Consider the following 22,593-nt stretch of genomic DNA (forward strand, 5'->3'; position numbering starts at 1 on the left):
CGTTTTTATACATTCCATGTAAATGCTTAAGATTGTGCAGGTTACAATGAATGTTACTTTGTTCTTATAACGCTTTACCTTGCTTTGGTGTTTGTAATGAACTGTTTCAATCTCGCTCAATGTAAGAATTGAACAAGCATAATAAATACTTCAGGTGGAATTCGATATTAATGTGTTCATATTTTGTCCGAGCATACATACACATCCCATAGACATTAAATCAAAGCACCACGTTGATTGCCTGTGGTCTCAAGATGTGAGCTAAAGACAAAGGCTAGACATTGCAGAACATAAGTCTAATTGTGAAAGCTTAGTAATGAGCTGGAAACATTCTTTCAAGACCCGGGTGATAAATGTACATTGGATAATAAGTCAGATTATACGATTTACTTTGAATTTGCAAAATCCAATTCTCATCAGTAAGTACATGGAAATAGGTATCAAGAGGGTAATTGGGAAATCATGAAACCGGTAACCAAGTTGTCATATAGGGAGAGAAAACAGAGTAAAATAAGGCCAAACGTATGTGTTCTGCAAACCTGCTGACTACCACAGTAATCTATTCCACATTTCCTCCCACTCCACCACTGTCAAAGACGCTATCTCCTGCTCTCAATTCCTCCGTCTCAGTCGCATCTGCTCCCAAGATGAGCCTTTCCATTCTAGGGCATCCGAGATGTGGTAATTGTCCACACCCTCCCCCCTCCCTCCCCGTGCTGTCAAAGATGGATTCCTCATCGGCGTCTCCTTCGTAGTCCGTATTTCTGCGCTCGTCTCTTCTTCCTCCAGATGGAACCAGGTTAGAGTTCCCATGATTCTCACCTTTCTCCCCACCAGCCTCCGCAACCAACGCATAATCGACATTTCCATCACCTCCAATGCGTTCTCTCCACAGTTACATCATCCCATTTCCACTCCATTTTGCTGGTCGCAGAGACCTCTCCCTCCACATAATCTTCATTCACACTCTCTTCCCACCCAAACCTGCCCCTCTCCAAGTGCGTTCCGCTGCCACCACAGGAGATGTAATACCTGTGCCTATATCTCCTCGCTTGCCTTTATCCAGGGACCCCATCAGTCCTCCCAGATGATACAGATGTTCAAGTTAACCTCCTCTAACCTCACCTACTGCATCCGGTGTTCCCGATGCTACCTCCTGTACATCAACTTTACCAAGCAGAGTCTCGCCCACCGTTTTCCGGACAACTGCTCTCAATCCTCCAAGGCCTACTGGATCTCCCGATGATTAACCATTTTAACCTCCTTCATGTTCCAACATAAACGTTTCTGGCCTGGTCAACCTCCATAGCCAGAGTGAGGCGTCATGCAAACTGAAAGAACAACCCACATATTCGTTTGGGTAGCTTCCAACCCAGCGGTGTGTACATTGAATTTTCCAATTTTAGGTAGCTACCACTCCCTCCCCATTCTCCCCCACACCCCCGTTTCTCTGCCCTCTCTCATCTGTGCCTCAGCTGGACCATACTTCAATTTGTTTCATTATATCAAATTAACAGGTAGACAATGCTCTTTCGAGAGCCTTTGTTAATTATCCATCCACAGGACTATCAATGAGCAAATTCCAGAACATAGTGCTCCCTGGGGGTGAAGAAAATCTCACCTCCCCTCTGGATTTTTTAGAAATCACCCCATATCTGTTTCTTCTGTTTGCTCAACTCCCACTGGGACCAGTTTCACGTTTTCTCCATGAAAGTCCCTGCTAAAGTCGAATATCTCCCCACAAGTTTCTCACCATCTGTTGTCCACACCATCTGTTGTCCATCTGTTGTTTGTGATCGTATGTTAGGCAACCCTATGTGTGGCTTAGATTGGGTGGAGCGTCCGATACTTTTCCTCAGTGCGGAAATGTTAAAGACTTAAGGACATAGTTTGAAGATGAGATTGGCAATTTTTAAGAGAGGAGTATTTTTTTACATGGAGGATGGTGAGCTTGAAACGGGCTGTCATATGTGTTGGTGGAGACAAATACGATAGTGGCGGTGAAGTGCTTTTCTGATAGGTACATGGATATGCGGGGAATGGTGGGATATGGGTTATGTGCAGGCAGATAATAGTTTGTCCTGACATCATGTTTTGGCACAGAACGTGTGGGCCGACAGGTCAGTTTTTGTGTTTCATTGTACCATGTTTTTTGTGTTATGTTCGAAAAAGAACTATTTTTATAAAGGAGATTATACAAAAGGTGAAATCTCATGACATTTAAAAGTCATTGATCAGTAATCAATTGGTTATCAAAGCGATCACCTTAATTCACCTTCCTGCTTGGTCCAAAACGTTTGAATGCCCTAGAGCGCCCTCTTCCGGTTGTGTCTTGTGGTGAAGTTACGAGGCAGTTACTGAAATTTGCGGATTGCCAATGTGACCACAGATGACGATAGACGCGTATTTATGACGTTCACCTTTGCCTTTTGCCAGTTCTATGGAGATTTTGCAAGAGATGAATCCGAGGAATTAGTTGATGGTTTCTGGAAGTACTTTCATAGTGTTATTAATCGAATAATACACGTTGTAAATAAAGACAGAAACATATTCGCTAATTTATACACTCACTGTGTGACTTTGAGCAGACAGCCACCTCTGCTGATTATCTGTACGTTATCTCATTATCTTCCATCAAAGATTCTATCCCCAACTCCCAATTCCTCCCTCTACGCTGGACGACCTCAGGATTGTATTGTAAAAATGAGACAGCCACACGTATGAGTTAGGTGGTCACCTGAGGCGCAGGCAGAACATAGACGGGTGACTACCAGGAATTGTAAAGCGAACAGGCAGAGAGTGGCCATTTCCCATGAAAACACATTATGGGTCGTGTTGTGGTGGATGACTGCGCAAGAGAAAGCAGCAGGAGTAATTTCTTAGACACTGACTCCGGCTCTGACGCGCAGCTGGTTTGTGTGTTCAGACGGGGCTACATTGATGGGAGATAGTGATAGTGGGGTCTAGCGAGAAGATTCTGTGGTCACAAATGGAACTCAAATGTGTATTTTTGTTTCCGTGGTCCAAGAGTCCTGGATATCCCCCCGCCGTTGCAGAACATTCTTAGGGGGGATGGTGAGCAGCCAGAAGTGATTGTAGTACCAGAAATACCAACGCTGTAAGTAGGAAGAAGACGGAGGTCCTGCAGCTGGTTTGTGTGTTCAGACGGTGCTACATTGATGTAGGAAGAAGGCGGACGACCTGCAGAGTGAATATACGAGGTTCAGAAAGAAGTTAAAGAACGGTGGTTTGCTGTATATTTATCTCAATGCTATAGGCATTGAACCCAGGGCATGGTTTGCCTTAGGGACTGTGATATTACTTTCATCACAGATATATGGCTGAGAGAAGGGCAAGACTGCCAGCACAATATTTCAATGTTGAGAAACTACATGGGCGAAAGAAGATCAAGGAAGGGAAGACAGATGGGAGGATTTGCCTTCTTGAAGAATGTGTACATAACCAGAGATACTATTCTGGGGTACTACGCAGACAGGTACGTGGGCAGAACTTAGAAACAGGAAGGGAATTATCACATTGATAGGGCTTTATTATAGACCCCCCCCCCCCTCCCCCTCCCCTCCCATAGTCAGCGCGAATTGGAGGATCAGGTGTAGAGGGAGATTTTACGTTGCTGTAAAATAATAGTGTAGCTTTAATGGGAGATTTTAACCTCTTATATTGACCGGGTCTCTCGAGACTTAAAGGGGTTGGACGGGGTATAAGTTATTAAATCTGTCCAAGAACGTTTTCTTGATCAATATGTAGATGGTGTTACTAGAGGGGCGCAACATTGGACCTCCTCTTTGTGAAAACAATAGGACATGTGACTGAAATGTCAGTATGGAAGCAACTTGGAGAAGTGAGCATAATTTTATTAATGTTAAAGTTGTTATGGAAAAGGATAGGACTGGTGCAATTTAAAATCTGAAAATGGGGAAGTGCTGATCTTGGTGGCATGAGGCTGGGACCTACATGCGTGGATTGGGGTAATCTGTTTACAAATAAGGATGGCAAGTATAAGAGAATCGAGAGAGGTTGGCGAGAGATGTTGAGGATCTGACTAGGAAAAATGAGGCGTACGTCATAGTTAAGCAGAAAATCCCTCCTCGAGTATAAGAAGTGTGTGGGTACACTTAAGAAGATAATCAGGGAGGCAAAAAGAGGACAAGAAATACAAGCCTGCGTTTGGTCCATATCCATCCAAACCTGCCCTACCCATGTACCCTGTCTCACTGTTTCTTAAACGCTGGGATTGTCCCAGCCTCAACTACCTCTTTTGGCAGCTTGTTCATAACACCCACCCAGTGAGTAAATGTTACCCCTCAGATTCCTATTAAATCTTTCCCCTTCACCTTGAACCTTTGTCCTCTGGTCCTCGATTCCCCTACTCTGGACCATCTACTCGATATACCTGATCTTTTCCTCTCATGATTTTATACAGTGTCAGATGATTATGCAAGTGCATTATGAACTATTATGAACTAGTACACAAACACAACACCCAGCTCATTTTAGCTCTGCGTTGGTACTTGTTCATTTTGTGAAGTCGGGTATCAATCCTGACCACAGGTACTGTCTAAATGGAGTTTGTACATTCTCCACGTGACCTGTGTGGGTTTTCTCCGTGTGCTCTGGTTTCCTCTCGCACTCCAACTATGTACAGGTTTGTAGGTTAATTGGCTTCGGTAAAATTGTAAATTGTCACCAGTGTGTGTTGGAGAGTGTTAATGTGCGGGGATCACTGGTCAGCGCTGACGTGCTGGGCCGAAGGGCCTGTTTCCGCGCAGTATCTCTATACTAAACTAAACTAAATTATTGAATGGCTGAGTAGACTAGATATTCTGCTCCAACGACTTATACACAGGAATAACATTAAAACTCTGTGTTATCCTCAGTTTATAATATGTAAACATTAGGCTTCGCTGTGTTTCCTACAGATTTCAGTTTATCTCTAGCATTTCTGCCTCTGCAATAGAGGAATTCCCACTGGATTATTGTAGCTATCTATCCAGGTGGATATTATGGGGAAATGGAAAATTGTGTTTTAAATGGTTAGGTTTCAGCTGGATGTGAATCAAACTGCTAAAGTGCAACTGCCCAGGAGAGGGCAGCTCTGAGCTGTAATGGCAGACCACAGAGAGCTCTTCGCTGCAGATAAACTGAATAGAATTAGACATTCAATTGGTTTGAAATGTAAAGCAATATACATAGAGCAGTGTATGTCTATGTGTGTGTCCATGTGTGTGTCTATGTGTGTGTCTATGTGTGTGTCTATGTGTGTGGGGGGGGGGGGGGGGGGGGAATGGAGGAGGACTGGCCAAATGTTTGTGCCTTCCACCACAGTGATGAATGCTGTGGTGGATGTTTGTGTTACATTTTTATTGTGGTTGTGTGTTCTTTATTATTGTATCGCTGCTGACAACCCAAATTCCACCAGCCTGGCTGTGTGGTCATTAAAATACAATACAATACTGTGTGTGTGTGTGTGTGTGTGTGTGTGTGTGTGTATGTGTGTGTCTATGTGTGTGGGTGTGTGTGTGTGTCTATGTGTGTGTCTGCCTGTATGTCTGCATGTGTGTTTGCTTGTATGTCTGCATGTATGTTTGCCTGTGTGTCTAGGTGTGTGTCTGCCTGTGTGTCTATGTGTGTGTCTGCTTGTGTGTCTATGTGTGTGTATGTCTATGTGTGTGTCTATTTGTGTGTCTGCGTGTGTGTGTCTGTCTATGCATGTCTGTGCATGTCTGTGCTAAGTCTGGCATGATCAGAGACACTGAGATATCTGTAGGAAGTTGTTCAAAATTATCAGGAAGATCAGGAGAAATGATTCCCAGTGGGAGGTAGCGAACACAGGGCACAGATTTAAGGTGTTTGCCAAAAGAACCGAAGGGGGTTTGAGACTTTTTTCATACTCAGTGAAAATTATGATGTGGAATTCACTCAGTGGAAGGGTTGTGGATGGATATTTAATAATGACTCTCAAAAGGGAATAGTCTATATATTGATGATGAAATAATGTAAAGGGTTATGGGGGAAGGAGCAGGGGTATGGGATTAATTGGACAGTTCCATCAAAGTGCTGGCACTTTACCAAGGGTCTTTGCTGTGAGATTCAATGATTCCAAAATCCACTCAGTACAAAAGGCACCACTAAACATCTATTTCAGCTGCTCTCATCGTGCCATTTCTATTCAGCTAACGTCAGCCAAACCACCAATTAGTTTTCCTCAAGTATTTCTCTTCTGTTGTTCTGTTCGTTTACTCGTTCACAGTATGTGGGCGTCAGTGTGTGGCCGCCATTTATAGCCTATCCTGACCTGTCCCGGAATTGTGGAGGTCGTTAATTGATGGATCTGCAGCCACGGCGTGGCGCAGCGGTAGAGTTGCTGCTTCACAGCGCCAGTGACCCAGGTTCGATCCTGACCAGGGGTGCTGTCTGTACGGAGTTTGTACGTTCTCCCTGTGACCAGGTGGATTTCCTCCCACATTCCAAAGACGTGCAGGTTTGTGGGTTCATTGGCTTCTGTGAATTGTCCCCAGTGTGTAGAATAGTGCTGCTGTACGAGTTGATTGTTGGTCGGTGTGGACTCGGTGGGCCGAAGGGCCAGTTTCCACACTGTATCTCCACGCTACACTAAACTAAGGATAGGATAAAGATGACAGAACTTCTCTCCTGAAAGACATCAGAGAATCAGATGTTTTTTATGGCAACCTAGAGATTCATACTGAGATTAGAGTTTCATATCCCCAGCTTATTTAATTATTTAAGTTATTAAATAGCTGCAGCTACTATGATGGGATTTGACCTTGTGTCCTTGGATCAGTTCTCTGCGATCCTGGCTGTGTTCAGTCACAGAACCACTACCTCACACCACCATCACGTGAGGCTACAATGTTTCTTTAGAGACACAAAGGGCTGGAGTAACTCAGCGGGTCAGGCAGCATCTCTGGAGAACATGGAGAGGTGACGTTTCAGGTCAGGACCCGACTTCAAACTGATAAAAGTTTGCAGTTCCTTGTTCTCCAATATTTTTTGGAGACTACCTCCCATTTTAACCGTTTTAATTCCCCATTCCCATCCCAATACTGATTTTCTGTCCTGGGCCACCTCCACTGCCAGATGTGGACTGTGAGAGCAGACGTCAACTGCCCGCTAATAAAGATGTTTGGAAGAATGAATGACCATTGTTAAAGTTAAGTTCCAATACATTTCAGAATTTATCCTCATATATTGAATATATTGAATATCGCTGCATATAAGGAGCAAACTTTCTTTAAAAATGGACTGACTAAAAGGTAATTTCAAATGAAGGAACTCTTCTGAGCTGCCAGTGTCCTGACTCAATGAGTCCAGTTACTTTTATTGACACGGGCACCGAGGTCCAGTGAAAAGCTTTTGTTGCGTGTTAACCTGCCAGTGGAAATACAACACATAATTACAACCGAGCCACTCACAGTGTACAGATATATCACAAGGGAATAATAAGGGGAACATCTATGGAAAGCAACAGGAGCTCTCCCTGACATTGTGTTCATAACATCACAAGTCATTGAAGCAGAAATAGACCATTCGGCCCATCATGTCTACTTCGCCATTCAATCATGGCTGATCTATCTGTCCTCCTCAGCACCATTCTCCTCCCTTCTCCCCATATCCCCTGGTTGGTATCTGTATTTGTGACTCCATCCAATTCAGAAGGTGGGAGGCTTTGTGACATCTCCCATGTTAGTTTCTGTGGTGTTGTTAACAACCACCCTCCACAACCTTTGTCCAAGCTGCCAAGGCGAAAACAGCTTTGATCAGATCTCCCCCCTGGTAGCAGATGGTGTGGGATCATCCTATGGAAACACAATCTAATTTATTGTCACGTGTACCGAGGTGAATAACGTTTAGTACAAGATAAAGTCCAGTAAAGTCTGATTACAGTTACTCCGAGGGTCTCCAATGAGGTAGATGGGAGGTCAAGACTGCTCTCTCGTTGGTGATACGATAGTTCAGTTGCCTGATAATAGCCGGCACGAAACTGTTCCTGAATCTGGGGGTTTGCATTTCAAACTATCAGTTTAGTTTGGTTTAGAGATACAGCGCGGAAACAGGCCCTTTGGCCCACTGAGTCCGCACCGACCAGTGATCCCCGCACATATTAACATTACTCTGCACACACTAGGGACAATTTTACATTTATACCAAGCCTATTAACTTACAAACCTGTACTTCCTTTTAGTGTGGGAGGAAACCAAAGAGCTCGAAGAAAACCCTCGCAGGTCACGGGGAGAACGTACAAACTCCGTTCAGACAGCACCCGTAGTCAGGATCGAACCCGGGTCTCTAGTGATGTAAGGTAGTAGCTCTCCCGCTACGGTCACCATGTTTAGCTTAGTTTATTCTCAAGTGTACTGAGGTACAGTGGAAAGATTTTGTTGCGTGCTAACCATTCGGTGGAAAGACAATACATGATTACAATCGAGCCACCCATAGATACACGATGAAGGGAATAACGTGAATAACGTTTAGAGTAAGATAAAGTCCAGTAAGTCCAATCAAAGATAGTCCGAGGGTCTCTAGTGAGGTAAAGTCCATCAGCCCACTTGCAGAACTGATCAAGATCCTGCTGCAATATTTGACAACCATCTTCACTATCTACAACACCACCCACTTTTGTGTCATCTGCAAATTTGCTAATCATGCCATGTACGTTCTCATACAAATCATTGATGTAGATGACAAACAGCAATGGGCCCAGCAGCGAACACTGAGGCTCACCACTTGTCACAGGCAGCTCGCTTGTTCACAGGCCGGTCACTAATTCAGTTTGGATTAGAAACTCAGCCTGATCTCTCCTGCCCTTCCACATAGTGATCAGTGGTTGAATTCTATTACTAGAGCCCATTGGTTTATACAGAGACACGAGGGTCTGCATGTGCTGGATCTTGGGGGAAACAAGAAAAAAAGCTCCAGAGGAACTCAGCAGGTCAGGAGGCATTCATTTGGGTTGATCCAAAACATAGTCTGTCCATTTTCCTCCACAGATGTTACCTGGCCTGCTGAGTTCCATTAACAAAGATAGACACAAAATGCCGGAGTAACTCAGCGGGAAAGGCAGCATCTCTGGAGAGAAGGAATGGGTGACTTTTCGGGTTGAGACCCTTCTTCAGAAGTGAAATCCTATCAGCTGGTGTTTTAATTGCACTGGAAAAACTTGGCTAAGAAAATAATTCCTTGTTTTGTGCAGGAAGAAGTCATGTTGTGAAGTTACGTGGTCAAAAAGATCTGCAGATGCCTTGTTAATACACAAAAGGACATAAAGTGCTGGAGTATCTCAGCAGGTCAGGCAGCGTCTCTGGAGACGCTCAGGGGAGGGGGAGTGGGTGGGGTGGGGAGGGGGAGTGAGTGGGGGGGGGGGGGGGAGGGGGGAGTGGAGGTTGGGGGGGGATGTTTAGAGTGAGAGTGGGAGAGGGGAAGGGGAGTGGGGGTGGAGTGAGGGGGAGAGGTGTGGTGGGTTTTGTGGTGGCTAGTGGGGAGGGGTGGCGGGGGAAGGGGGAGTGGGGGTGTAGTCATGTGGGAGGGTGTAGTGTGGGGGCGGTGGGGTGTGGCATTGGGGGTAGTGGGTGGGGAGTGGGGGGGAGTGTGGGGGGTGTGGGGGGGAGTGGGGGGGGTAGTGTGTGGATAGTGGGGGGGGAGGTTGGGGGTGGGGAGTGGATTGGGTGGGACGTGGGGGAAGGGGTGGGGATGTGGGGAGGGTGAGGTGGTGAATGGGGGGGGGGGGTGGGGTTAGTGGGGGGGAATAGGTGGGAGACCAGATGAGGCACTGAGGAGGGGAGCAGCGGAAAAGAGAGGATGGGGGGGGGGGGGTCAAGAGGTCATCAAAAAATGAAAAACTAGTAAAAGGGGTGATGCTATAGAGATGTGTAAGATCATGAGGGGAATATATAGGGTCAGTCAGAAGTGTAGGAAGGAGGAGGGATCACAGAGGGTGTGCAGTAAAATAGAGTGCTGCAGAACTCTCATTGGAGAGAGGAGGAGAACTTCTTCAAAGCAGGCAAACCTTGAGGAGATTTTGCTGTGGAGCAGACAAAATGTGTAGGGATGAACTGCAGATGTTGGTTTAAATCAAAGACAACGCAAGAAACTGGAGTAACTCAGCAGGTCAGGCAGCATCTCTGGAGCAAAGGAAGAGGTGACATTTTGGGTCCAGACCTTTCTACAGACCAAAGCATTTTGAATGAAGGTTCTGGAATAGAACTTGGATCTAAAATCTTCCAAATCAAAGCACAGTGTACTGTGGAAATACGTACAGCATTTATCTCTAAATGTTTTCTATATTTTGGTAAATCAGAGGATATGACAATTTATAGATAAGCCCAGTAAACACCACTATGCCAGGTGTTTCCTGCCAGCTCAACATGCAAACAGGTTTTACAGAGACTTGCTGTGCCTCTGCAGAATGTGGCCAGTACATTTTAAATACAGGGTTTAAAATATGAAGGGCAATGTTCAGCGTTACCATCTCGTCAGACCTTTTCTAATTGTGTGTAGGGTACATGTCATTGCTAATTCATGTAGAAAATTATCATTTCTGCAAGTGGATATGTTGTTAGAATTCATAATTTAAAATCTGCTGCAAATATCCAGCAAAATGCCACAAGTACCCACAATGGACAATCATGGGATTTGTTTTGAAGACATTTGGGCCCCAGATCTGAGAAAGGATGTGCTGGCTCTGGAGAGGGTCCAGAGGAGGTTTACAAGAATGATTCCATAAATGAGTGGCTTTGCATATTATAAGCATTTGACAGCACTGGGCCTCGACTCGCAGGAGTTTAGGGATTTTAGAAGGTTTGCGAGGGGGGAACTCATTGCAGTTTCCAGAATAATGAAAGGCATAGATAGAGTGGATGTTCCCACTTGTGGGAGAGTCTAGGACCAGAGGTCATAGCAACAGAATTAAAACTCACTGTTTTAGAAAGAAGGTGAGGAGGAAGTTTAGTCAGAGGGCAGTTAATCTGTGGAACTCATCGCCACAGTGGATTGTCCAAAGGTCATCCTGATGCATGTCTTGCTTCCTAACACAGTCCTTTACAAGCTGTACCTGGACACAATACCTACAGGTATAATCGTCAGGGTCACCAGCAGTTGTCCTCCCTTCCTACATCCTGATTGAGGAGTATTGAACCAATTTACCTGCCACCACCGCTGCACTCACCCAAGAAAGAAAAAAACAATCACAAGACTCAAAATCACAAAACTAATTTACATTATCCTCTTAATCAATTGACCCTCCCACCCCCACACAGCACTTGTCCCCCCCCCCCCCCATCATTTGTCCCTCCCCCACAAACAGCATTTGCCTCATCTCTCACACAGCACTCGACCCTCCTCCACACACAGTACTTGCCCCTCCCCCCCACACACAGCACCTGACCCACCCCACGCCCCCACCACCTGAGCATCTGAAACACCGCCCTTCCCATTAATGCACAATCTTGTATCTAGGGTAGGGAAATCAATAACCAGATGACAAAGGTTTAAGGTGACTGGGAAAAATTCATTAGAAATCCAAGGGACAACTTTCTTTCTCAGGGAATGGTGGGTTTTCTGGTACGAGCTGCCAGAGGAGGGACAGTAGCTGTGGCAGGGACTATAACAGCATTTAAAAGACACATGGAGAGATACATGAAAGGAAAGGTTTAGAGCCATATGGGTCAAATGTGTGCAAATGAGACTAGCTTAGATGGGGCAATTTGGTGAGCATGGACAATTGGGGCTGTCGAGCCTGTTTCCATGCTGTATGACTCTATGACAGATGGAGAACTTGCCCCATGTGATGCTGCTAAACAAGATGAGAGTGCAAGGTATTAGAGGGAAGATACCTGCATGGATAGCAGGTTGACTGAATGGCAGAAGGCCAAGAGTGGGGAAAAGGGACTTTTTGTGATAGGCTACTGGTGACTAGTGGTGTTCCGTTGTAGTCGGGGTTGAGGCCGCTACTCTTCACATAGTTTATCAATGATTTGGATGAGGAAATTGATGGATATTTGGCCGTTTGCAGATGATACGAAGATAGGTGGAGGAGTAGCTAATCTAGAGGAAGCAGGGAGTCTGCAGAAGGACTGGGACAGGTTGGAAGAGGTGGAAGATGGAATACGGTGAAGCAAAGTGTACAGTCATGCACTTTGATAGTAGGACTAAAGGCATAGACTATTTTGTAAATAGGGAGAGGAGTCAGAAATCTGATGTGCAAAGGGACTTGGGAGTACCGGTGGAGTGTTCCCAAAAGATTAATTTGCAGTTAAATCAGTAGTAAGGAAGGCAAATGTCATGTTAGCAATCATTTTGAGAGGACTAAGGTCAAAGGTCAAAGGTCAAAAACTTTATTTGCCATTTGTGCTTACACACATAGGAACTCTTGTGCGGTTGTTCAGAGAGTCAAATCAAGTCAAGTTAAAAAGACACACAGAAAGACACATAATCTATAAAAACATATACTTCTCTAGAAATAAAAAAGAAAGTGCCTAAAACCCTATATAAAGGGGAAAGTGAGAGCATTGTAAATTACACAAACCCTATATAAAAGTGTCGATTGCATTGTAAATTGCACAGGCCCAGGAGACAATATAATATGATATAATATGATATGCTATGAGGTAGGTCAGGACATCAGTTCATTTTGTTTTGGCCAAGAGTCTCACTGTGGCAGGGAAGAAGCTCTTAAAAAAGCGTGTTCTGTTTATGGCGATGCTGTCTGCTCGTCTGTGCCTGAGGTTGTATGTGCAGTTTTTGTGTTTGAGCAGGGAGGGAGCTGGTTGTAGTGTGTCTCTGATGATTCTCTCTGCTCTTTTTTGACAGCGCTGTGTGTAGATTGTGTCCATGGAGGGGAGTTCCGTTCTGATAATCCTCTCTGCAGTCTTTATGACACTTTGCAGCCTTCCTCTCTGTCTGTGTGGTGTTTCCATACCACACCGTGATGCCTGTGGTGAGGATGCTCTCTATCAGTCCTTTGTAGACCTGGGTGAGAGGGCAACAGTGCAGACCAGCTTTTCTGAGCAGCCTGATGAAGTACAGTCTCTGCTGGGCTTTTTTCACTGTGGCAGCAGTGTTCAAAGTCCAGTTCAGATCTGATGTTACTTGTAATCCCAGGTATCTGTAACTGTCAGCCCTCTCCACCATAGTCCCCTTGATGATGAGGGGCTGCAGGGGAGGTGGATTTTTTCTGAAGTCCATTATTATTTCTCTTGTCTTGCCTGTGTTGAGGCTTAGGTCGTTCACCTCACCATTGGCAAGAGTGTCGTTCACCAGACTCCTGTAGCCCGACTCGTCCCCCCCCCCTTGATGAGGCCCAGGATTTCACTGTGGCAGCAGTGTTCAAAGTCCAGTTCAGTATCATCCGCATACTTAATAATGATGGTATTTTCCTGGGTGGAGACACAGTCGTGTGTGTACAGGGTGATAAGTTTGGGAATGAGACAGCAGCCTTGTGGTGATCCTGTGCTGACGGTGAGCTCTGCAGACACCCTCCTTCCCATCCTCACCACCTGTGGTCTTTCAGTCAGGAAATCCAAGATCCAGTTGCAGGTGGGAGTCGGGACGCCGAGGTCTGTCAGCTTCTCAGACTAGAATATAAAAGCAGGGATGCAATGCTGAGGCTTTATAGGATGCCCAGTCAGACTGCATTTGTTTTGTGAACAGTTTTGGTCCACATATCTGAGTAGGGATTTGCTAGCATTGGAGAGAGTCCAGAAGAGATTGATGAGAATGATCCCAAGGAGGATTGGGTTAACGTATGAGGAGCATGTGATGGCTTTGGGCCTGTACTTGTGTGTGTTTAGAAGGATGAGTAGGAATCTCATTGAAACCTACTAAATAATGAAACGACCACACAGGGTGGATGCTGAGAGGATGTTTCCAGTAGTGGGAGAATCTAGGACCACAGGGCACAGCCTCGGAATAAAAGGACATCATGTTAGAATGATGAGGAGGATAGCAAAAGGATTTGAGTATTGGAGCAGGGAGGTTCTACTGCAGTTGTACAGGGTCTTGGTGAGACCACACCTGGAGTATTGCGTACAGTTTTGGTCTCCTAATCTGAGGAAGGACATTCTTAGAGGGAGTACAGAGAAGTTTCACCAGACTGATTCCTGGGATGTCAGGACTTTCATATGAAGAAAGACTGGATAGACTCGGCTTGTACCCGCTAGAATTTAGAAGATTGAGGGGGGATCTTACAGATACTTACAAAATTCTTAAGGGGTTGGAAAGGTAGATACAGGAAGATTGTTCCCGATGTTGGGGAAGTCCAGAACAAGTGGTCACAGTTTAAGGATAAGGGGGAACGAGATGAGAAAAACATTTTTCACACAGAGAGTGGTGAATCTCTGGAATTCTCTGCCACAGAATGTAGTTGAGGCCAGTGCATTGGCTATATTTAAGAGGGAGTTAGATGTGGCCCTTGTGGCTAAAGGGATCAGGGGGTATGGAGAGAAGGCAGGTACACGATACTGAGTTGGATGATCAGCCATGATCATATTGAATGGCGGTGCAAGCTCGCAGGGCCGAATGGCCTACTCCTGCACTTATTTTCTATGTTTCTATGTTTCGATTATTTTGCCAGAGGTTAGTTTATTTGTGGAATTCATTGCCACAGACGACTGTGGAAGCCAAGGCATTGGGTATGTTTAAAGCAGAGATTGAAAGGTTATTAATTATCAAGGAAGCCAAACGTGAGGAAGAAGGTGGGAGAATGGGATTCAGAGGGAAAGATCAACCATGATTGAATTGTGGAATAGAATCGATGGGCCAAATGGCCTAATTCTGCTCCTATGACATGAACATAAAAACATGAGAGTATGAAATATGTTTATTCTCTCCTACATTGGAGACTGTGATACAGGGCACAATAAAAATGAATTAAATCTGCATTCAGCATGGTGTGGTATTTTCAGGCGGCTGCTTCTTCTTCTTTTCGTGTCTTTGAAGCTGGTTGACTATATGACAGTTTCCCATTCCTTTACACAGTCCTTTGCGTTTTTGTTGAACACTGCAAGATCCTTTGAGCTGCACTGGTTGGGTAGTAGGGGGCAGACAAGGCAGTGCTGCATTGTATGGTCCTCTTCTCCACATTCACAGGTGGTTTGGCCAGTTTCATAGCCCCATCTGGCCATGGCAGCTTTTGATCGCCCTGTTCCTGTTCTCAGGCGGTTGAGCGTCTTCCACTGGACCCATGGTGCTTCTGAGCCCGGAGGGAGGGCTTCAGAAGGAGGGATTCCCATGTCAGTAGGAGGGGGGTCGTCCTCAAGCCTTTTTGTCCATAGTTGGAGTCTGGTTTCTTCCCGTGATGTTAGGCGGCTGCTGAGAGTGCGTGTGGGCTGGGTGCCCTGAACTGTTTGCAAATTGCCAAAGCACCTGGTGGTGGAAGGATGTAAATGAGAAGAGCACCCACATGGTCTGGATCACACTGTGGACACTGGGATCAACCAGCTCCTCTCTGACGGTAAGCTTCTTTAACTGTCTGCTTCTTGGATGCAGGTATCGGCTCGGTGACACGTTTCCATTTCAAATTCAATAGACAATAGACAATAGGTGCAGGAGTAGACCATTCGGCCCTTTGAGCCAGCACCGCCATTCACTGTGATCATGGCTGATCATCCCCAATCAATACCCCGTTCCTGCCTTCTCACTATATCCCTTGACACTGCTATATTTAAGAGCTCGATCTCACTCTCTCTTGAAAGCATCCAGAGAATTGCCCCCCACTGCCTTCTGAGACAGAGAATTCCACAGATTCCCAGCTCTCTGGGTGAAAAAGTTTTCCTCATCTCCAATCTAAATGGCCTACCCCTTATTCTTAAACTGAGGCCCCTGGTTCTGGACTCCCCTAACATAGGGAACATGTTTCCTGCCTCTAGCGTGTCCAAACCCTAAATAATCTTATGTTTCAATAAGAAACCCTCTCATCCTTCTAAATTCCAGAGTATACAAGCCCAGTCGCTCCATTCTACCAACATATGACCGTCTGCCATCCGCTTTCTTCACTGCCTGCTGTACCTGCATGCTTACTTCAGTGACTGATGAACAAGGACCCCAAGATCCCGTTGTGCTTCCCCTTTTCCCAACTTGACAACATTCAGGTAATAATCTGCCTTCCTGTTTTGCCACCTAAGTGGATAACCTCACATTTATCCACATTAAACTGCATCTGCCATGCATCTGCCCACTCACCCAACCTGACCAAGTCACCCTGCAATCTCATAGCATCCTCCTCCCAGTTCACACCCCCACCCAGTTTTGTGTCATCTGCAAATTTGTTAATGTTACTTTTAATCCCTTCATTGGTTTCTCAACAGAAGGCGAAAGAAAGAAAATGGATGGGATAAACCCATTAATGGGCAGGTTCTTTCTCATTGGTGCATTCGAGCAGACTGCAGTTCACGCCTTACTTCGTTCAAAATCTATTGGTTGTTTGGAGCAAAACATAATTTACTATGAAAACTGTTATCAAAGAATTAACTCTCAGATACGTCAATGTGTCAGAAGTTTTGGAGAGACCATTCTATGTCCGTAGTGGGTGTTCAGTTGAAGTCCTGGAGTCATCGCTGCAATTGGCCGCTGGGAGAATGCTGCGGTCCTTCTTGACTTTGGTTGTATTGCAGATTTGGAACTGTGAGTTCATTGAGAATGTTGAAAGTATTCGGTGATCAATTAACATGATATTTATTATTATACTCTATATTCCCGTATGTTTATAGCCACATAATTGAACGTTGTGGTGTATGGACTGTGGATAGTAGAAAATATTTATTCTCTGAATGAATACACAAGGGCCTGCAGATGCTGCTTTACGAACAAAAACACAATTTGCTGGATTAACACAACGGGTCAGGCAGCGTCTCTGGAGAACTTGGATAGATGACATTTCGGGTCGGGACCCTTCTTCAAAGTGTTGCTGCCTGATCCACTGAGTCACTCCAGCACTTTGTGGCTTATCACTAAATGTTGTATTGAAAAAATAGTGATCTATTAAATTGATGATAAATTTCTGCCACGTGTGAAATTTCCACCTGTCCAGATCAGGGGTTTGTGTGTTTTTAACATGAAAGCACAGGAGCAGAGATGAGAAAATATGTTCATTTACTCCAAATTTATGACGGGAGAAGTGGGCTATTCAAATGTGGCAATTATGTTTATAAATAATTCATTATTTTCTAATATTTTCTAACAGAGCCATCTGGTAACAAGTTGCTGACTTCTGTCGGAACAGTGTGTGTTTGGATAATGTCGCCAAGATTAACACATTTAACATCCCATTCCGATTTTGTCAAACAGATTTAAACGTGAAATTTCATCCACGGGAATTTTCTTCAGTCGCAGATCAGTCAACCCGCAAGATTCGGGTCTTGTGTACTGCAATTCAGAAAGAGATTATTAATCTGAATTGATCAGAGGTATAGGGCGGTCACTGTTGGGGCAGAGTACATCGGAGTCCGGAGAGTATAAACTCCTTGAGGTGAACAACAGCATCCAAAGCTGCAGCTGTTGCTGACTGAAGCCGCACACAAATTCTTGTCGCTGATAGTGATCAGTTGCAGCTTCTTTTATCCCCCATATAGAAACATAGAAAATAGGTGCAGGAGGAGGCCATTCGGTCATTCGAGCCAGCACCGCCACTCATTGTGATCATGGCTGGTCGTCCCCTATCAATGACCCGTGCCTGCCTTCTCCCCATATCCCTTGACTACACTAGCCCCTAGAGCTCTATCTAACTCTCTCTTAAATCCATCCAATGACTTGGCCTCCACTGCCCTCTGTGGCAGGGAATTCCATAAATATCATAGAGTGAGCGGAGCAAATTTATGAATTGCAGTTAGTATCGTGTTGTTGGAAATGTTTTATTAATTTTACAACATTAGAAGGCATACCGATGCAGAATGAACACTGCTAAAATTAACATTCATGTTGTCATTGATCTTAATCACTCACTTGGAAGGATATTGACATCGACATTTCCACACAGTGGTAGAGTTTAATTTGCCTACAATTATCTTCAAATGTGTGACATTATATATTAAACTGAGTTTTCAGTTTGCCCCTAGGTGTGTGCGGCGATAAGTAGCAACTCATTTTGCTCTGGGCATTTTTGTATTCTCCATTCTGTTTATGTGGAGAATCGCAATTTGTGAGATGTTGCAAATTCACTTCTTCGATTTAGCTTGAAGGTTTTGTGCAGATTTCCGTGACAAAATTCAACTTGATGTTTTATCTCATTCGTGTGCCTCGTGTTAAATGCTCAATGAGAGAGAGAGAGAGAGAGAGAGAGAGAGAGAGAGAGAGAGAGAGAGGGAGATGGAGGGAGACGTATAAACAGAACCATCGGCGGGGCAGCAGCTGCTGAGGAAAGTATAATAGTCCACGTTGGGACTGATGGACAGAATTTGTGGAAAGAACAGCAGAGAACAAATCACCTTTGTTTCTCTTTCCACAGGTACTGAGTGTGTCAGAGTTTTACCTCTGTTTTGAAGATTTCTCCCATTTGCTGCTTTCTAGATTAATTCAGGCATATATTCAGCTGTTGTTTCTCAATCCCCGTCCACCTCATTGACGCATCTATTTAGTGCCACGTTCAGTCGATCGTATAGTTTCTCAATGTTCACGGTTTTGGTTAAGGTTTATGTTATAAACTCCATCAAAGGGAAATGCGCATTGCCTGATCGAGTAGACTTTCGGCAATCTTTACATCTCCTTTCTTTTGAAATTGATTCGCCTATATTGAATATTCTGCAGAATATTCAGTTGCGTTTGATGAAATACCGATACGTTTTTCAGTTGCTTCCACTTGCTCCACGTCCTGCATTTTCTATTAACAGCTAACTTCAGTTTATCTCTGTTTGATATGTCGATCAGAAAATATGTATCTCCGAATGGAGACACGAGGGACTGCAGATACTGGTTTACAAAAAAACTCAATTTGTTCGAATAACACATCGTGTCAGGCAGCATCTCTGGAGAACATGGATAGATGACGTTTCAAATCGGCCCCCTTCTTCAAACTGATGCTGCCTGACCCGCTGGGCTACTGCAGCCCTTTATGTCTGTATCTCTAAATGTTGGGATGAAAACATGGTGATCTATTAAAGTGATGAAAAATGTCGTCCACGTGTGAATTTTCCACCTGTCCCGATCAGGGCTTTGGGTGTTTTGTAATGAGGGCACAGGAGCAGAGTGGATTTTAAAAAATAGGTTCATTCACCTTGACAACGGCTGGATGGAATATTGAAGTGTGTTATTTGCTTTCTATAATTAATTAGCTATTTTCTAATGTTTGCTATTTGTGTCCTTGTATAACAGTCGTTCAATTCCGTCGGAATACGCTATATATTTGGGTAATGTCGCCAAGATTTAACACATTTAACGTCCCATTCAGATTTTTGAAAACAGATTTAAACGTGATATTTCGTCCACGGGAATTTTCTTCAGTCTCAGATCAGTCCACCCGCAAGACTCGGGTCTTGTGTACTGCAATTCAGAAAGAGATTATTACTCTGAATTCATCAGAGGTATAGGACGGTCACTTTTGGGGCAGAGCACATCGGAGTCCAGAGAGTATAAACTCCTTGAGGTGAACAACAGCATCCAAAGCTGCAGCTGTTGCTGACTGAAGCCGCACACAAATTCCTGTCGCTTATAGTGTTCAGTTGCAGCTATTTTTATCCACCATGTCATACTGTGAACTGAGCATATTTATAAAATGTAGTTAGTATTCTGGTGTTGGAAAGGTTTTATTAATGTTCTATCATTAAAAGTCATCCTGATGTAGACTGAACACTGTTAAAATCAGCATTAATATTGTCATTGAACACTCATTTCGATGGACATTGACGCTGACATTTCCACACAGTGGTCAATGATCTTCAAATGCGTCACATTGTATATTAACCGAGTTTTCAGTTTGGCACTATGCGTGTCCAGCTATTAGTAGCAACACATTTATTTCTCGGGGCATTTGTGCATTCTCCATTCTGTTTAGGTGGAGAATCGCAGTTAGAGAGATGTTGCAATTTTCTTTAAATTGCTTTTCACTTGTTCTATGTTGGTTAAAAGTTCACTGCAGTTCCGTAACAAATTTCGCCTTGATAGTTTATCTCCTACATATACCTCGTGTTAAATACATAATGAGGCAGTGAGACGCGCAAACAGAACCTTCGACGGGGCCGCAGCTTCTGAGGAAAGTAAAACAGTCCACGTTGGGACTGATGTACAGAACTCACCTCTGTTTTCTCTCTGTTGAGAGTTTCAGAGTTTTACTTCTTTGCTTTGAAGATTTATCTCATTTGATGCTTTATAGATAAATTCAGGCATATATTCAGCTGTTGTTTCTCCATTCCCGTCCACCTCATTACACAAATCAGAAAACAAAAGCAGGACATATTCATCCGTGAATTATCGGCAGAAATTGGGCGCTGGCTAAATCAAACACCAACTTTTCTTCTGATTTTGTCGTTAAGATAACATCACGTCATTGAATATTGTTGGAGCCTGTGTAATTGACACCACGTTGGCATCTATGTAAATGTGTAGGAAGGAACTGCAGATTCTGGTTTAAACAAACAACATGGAAAGACCCCTTGACCACCGAGTCTCAGGCTAGCAGCAAACATCCAATTGCATCATTAATCCTATTTTATTTGTTCTCGTTCTCATCAACTCCCCGAAGATACTGCCACTCATGCACATGAGGGAATATTTACAGCGGGTAAATGCCCGGTTTGGAATGTAGGACAAAAACAGAACGCGCGGGGGAAACCCACACAGGCACTAGGAGAACGTACAAAATCCACACTGACAGCACCCGAGGTCGGCATTGAACTCGGGTCTATGACGCTGCCTGTAGTGGCTCTACTGGTTGGAAGGAGCACGTTATCGGTATCCTCTATTTAATTTTACTACCGCTGCTTCCACCCAGTTGTAGCGATCTCGGTTCATTCCTTACCACCGGTGCTGTATAACATGCTATTACACTTGCATCTTCCCTGTGACTGTGCGCGTTTGCCCGGGTGCTCGCGTTTCTTCGCGCATCCCAATGATTTGTTGCTACGTAGTTTAATTACCTACTGTAAATTATCTTGAGTAGAATGGTCAAACGGATGAAAGAAGTGTTGATGGGCCCGAATGAAGGGAAATAAGGAGGGTGAATTAAATCAACGAGACTGTTGTACAGTGCTTGGTATGGAGCCGATGGGCTGAATGGTCTCCTCTTGTCCTTAGAAGTTTGGAATGGGAACTGTGTTTTATACATGATGTGTAATGGTACTGCTTCCGCGTGCATTAAATACTTGAATAATCGTAATACACGTCTGAGAAAATATGATCCTAATGATTCCCAAATCGTCAGATACGATTGTGCTGTTTATATTATTATTACTTCGTGAGATATAACACTAAATTAATGGGCCTATTGTGCATGCGGTCAATTGTCCACTGCATAGTCCACGGGCCGAGTTTGTGCAATCGGCGAAAGGCATAGAATTGAATAACATTATCTAGATTCACAAATTGTAACGCGGGGTTGAAACTGTGAACGTAAATAGACTTTCCCCACTTCTTGAAAATTTAGTTAAAAGGAAATGGCAACTGGCGAGACAGTATCTGTTCCTGGAGCCAAGTGGATAGCAGAACTCAGGTGTGGGAGTAAGTCGTGCCCAGTTATTGCTGGACAACGCAGGACACAAAGGAACCAACGTGTAACGTTGGAATATCATTCAAGCATTCTCCACAAGCAAATCTGAAAATAAATAGAGTCATTGAGTCGTAAATATTAGCATCGCCGCACCTGTATTAAGATACTGGAAAGTAGTATAGAAATTAGGGGCAGAATATCTTCAGTAGTCTGGGATCAGGTCATTTGTCCATCATGTGGTAGACGGTGTTGAACACAGAAAAATATCCTGCAAATCCATCGGAGGGAATTTCATCGTAAATTTTGTTGGAGGGGAAATGAAGGCGTGGCTGTCCGCTGAAAATTAAAATGATCGAGTTTGGCACACGGGTCAGTTCACTTTGTATCGTCTGTGGAAAGTAAAATTGAAATGAGAATCTGAACTCGTGACAGTGTGAACCTCACAGACAGGAGCTATTTCAAGAGTGTTTCATTTTTAACTGTCATATGTACCGAAAACTGAAAACAATTAAATGATTTATTCTAGGGGAGTAAGGATGGGTTTATTCACTGTTAATTGCATTATGAATTTTTCCATGCGAATTATCAGTTAGAGTGGTAACACAATGTATTTTCAAGGCTACGTAAAATGTGCCCGAACCTGATAGTTCACCAGAGGCGATAGGAGAGTTGTCGTGGCCCGACAGGCCTACTTTTCAGGTATATTGTTCCCTGTCGTTCTAAAAGGGTCACCCTGGTGTCGGAAGGATGCCATTATGACGGGAAGAATGCAGTGAAGATTTACAAGAACGTTTCCAGCACTTAAGGACCCGAGCTGTAGAGAGAGATTGGACAAGCTAGGAATTTATTCCTTGGAGCGCAGGAGACCAAGGGGCGATGGAGGTGCATATAATCACAAGAGGAATTAATAAGGTGAATGGTACAGA

General features: G+C 44.3%; 1 protein-coding gene and 1 long non-coding RNA gene across 2 annotated transcripts in view; both read left to right on the forward strand.

Annotated features, from left to right (window-relative positions):
- Nucleotides 1–22,593, forward strand: part of LOC116967312 (deleted in malignant brain tumors 1 protein-like) — a gene marked incomplete at its 5' end in the record, with an annotated part of 96,221 nt that overhangs the window by 46,785 nt on the left and 26,843 nt on the right. The gene's annotated exons all lie outside the window — the stretch shown is intronic.
- LOC116967486 overlaps nucleotides 1–22,593 on the forward strand; it is a 45,730-nt gene that overhangs the window by 19,576 nt on the left and 3,561 nt on the right. The window lies entirely within an intron of this gene.

The sequence above is a fragment of the Amblyraja radiata genome, chromosome 39, assembly GCF_010909765.2.
Source record: "Amblyraja radiata isolate CabotCenter1 chromosome 39, sAmbRad1.1.pri, whole genome shotgun sequence".
Classification (NCBI taxonomy): domain Eukaryota; kingdom Metazoa; phylum Chordata; class Chondrichthyes; order Rajiformes; family Rajidae; genus Amblyraja; species Amblyraja radiata.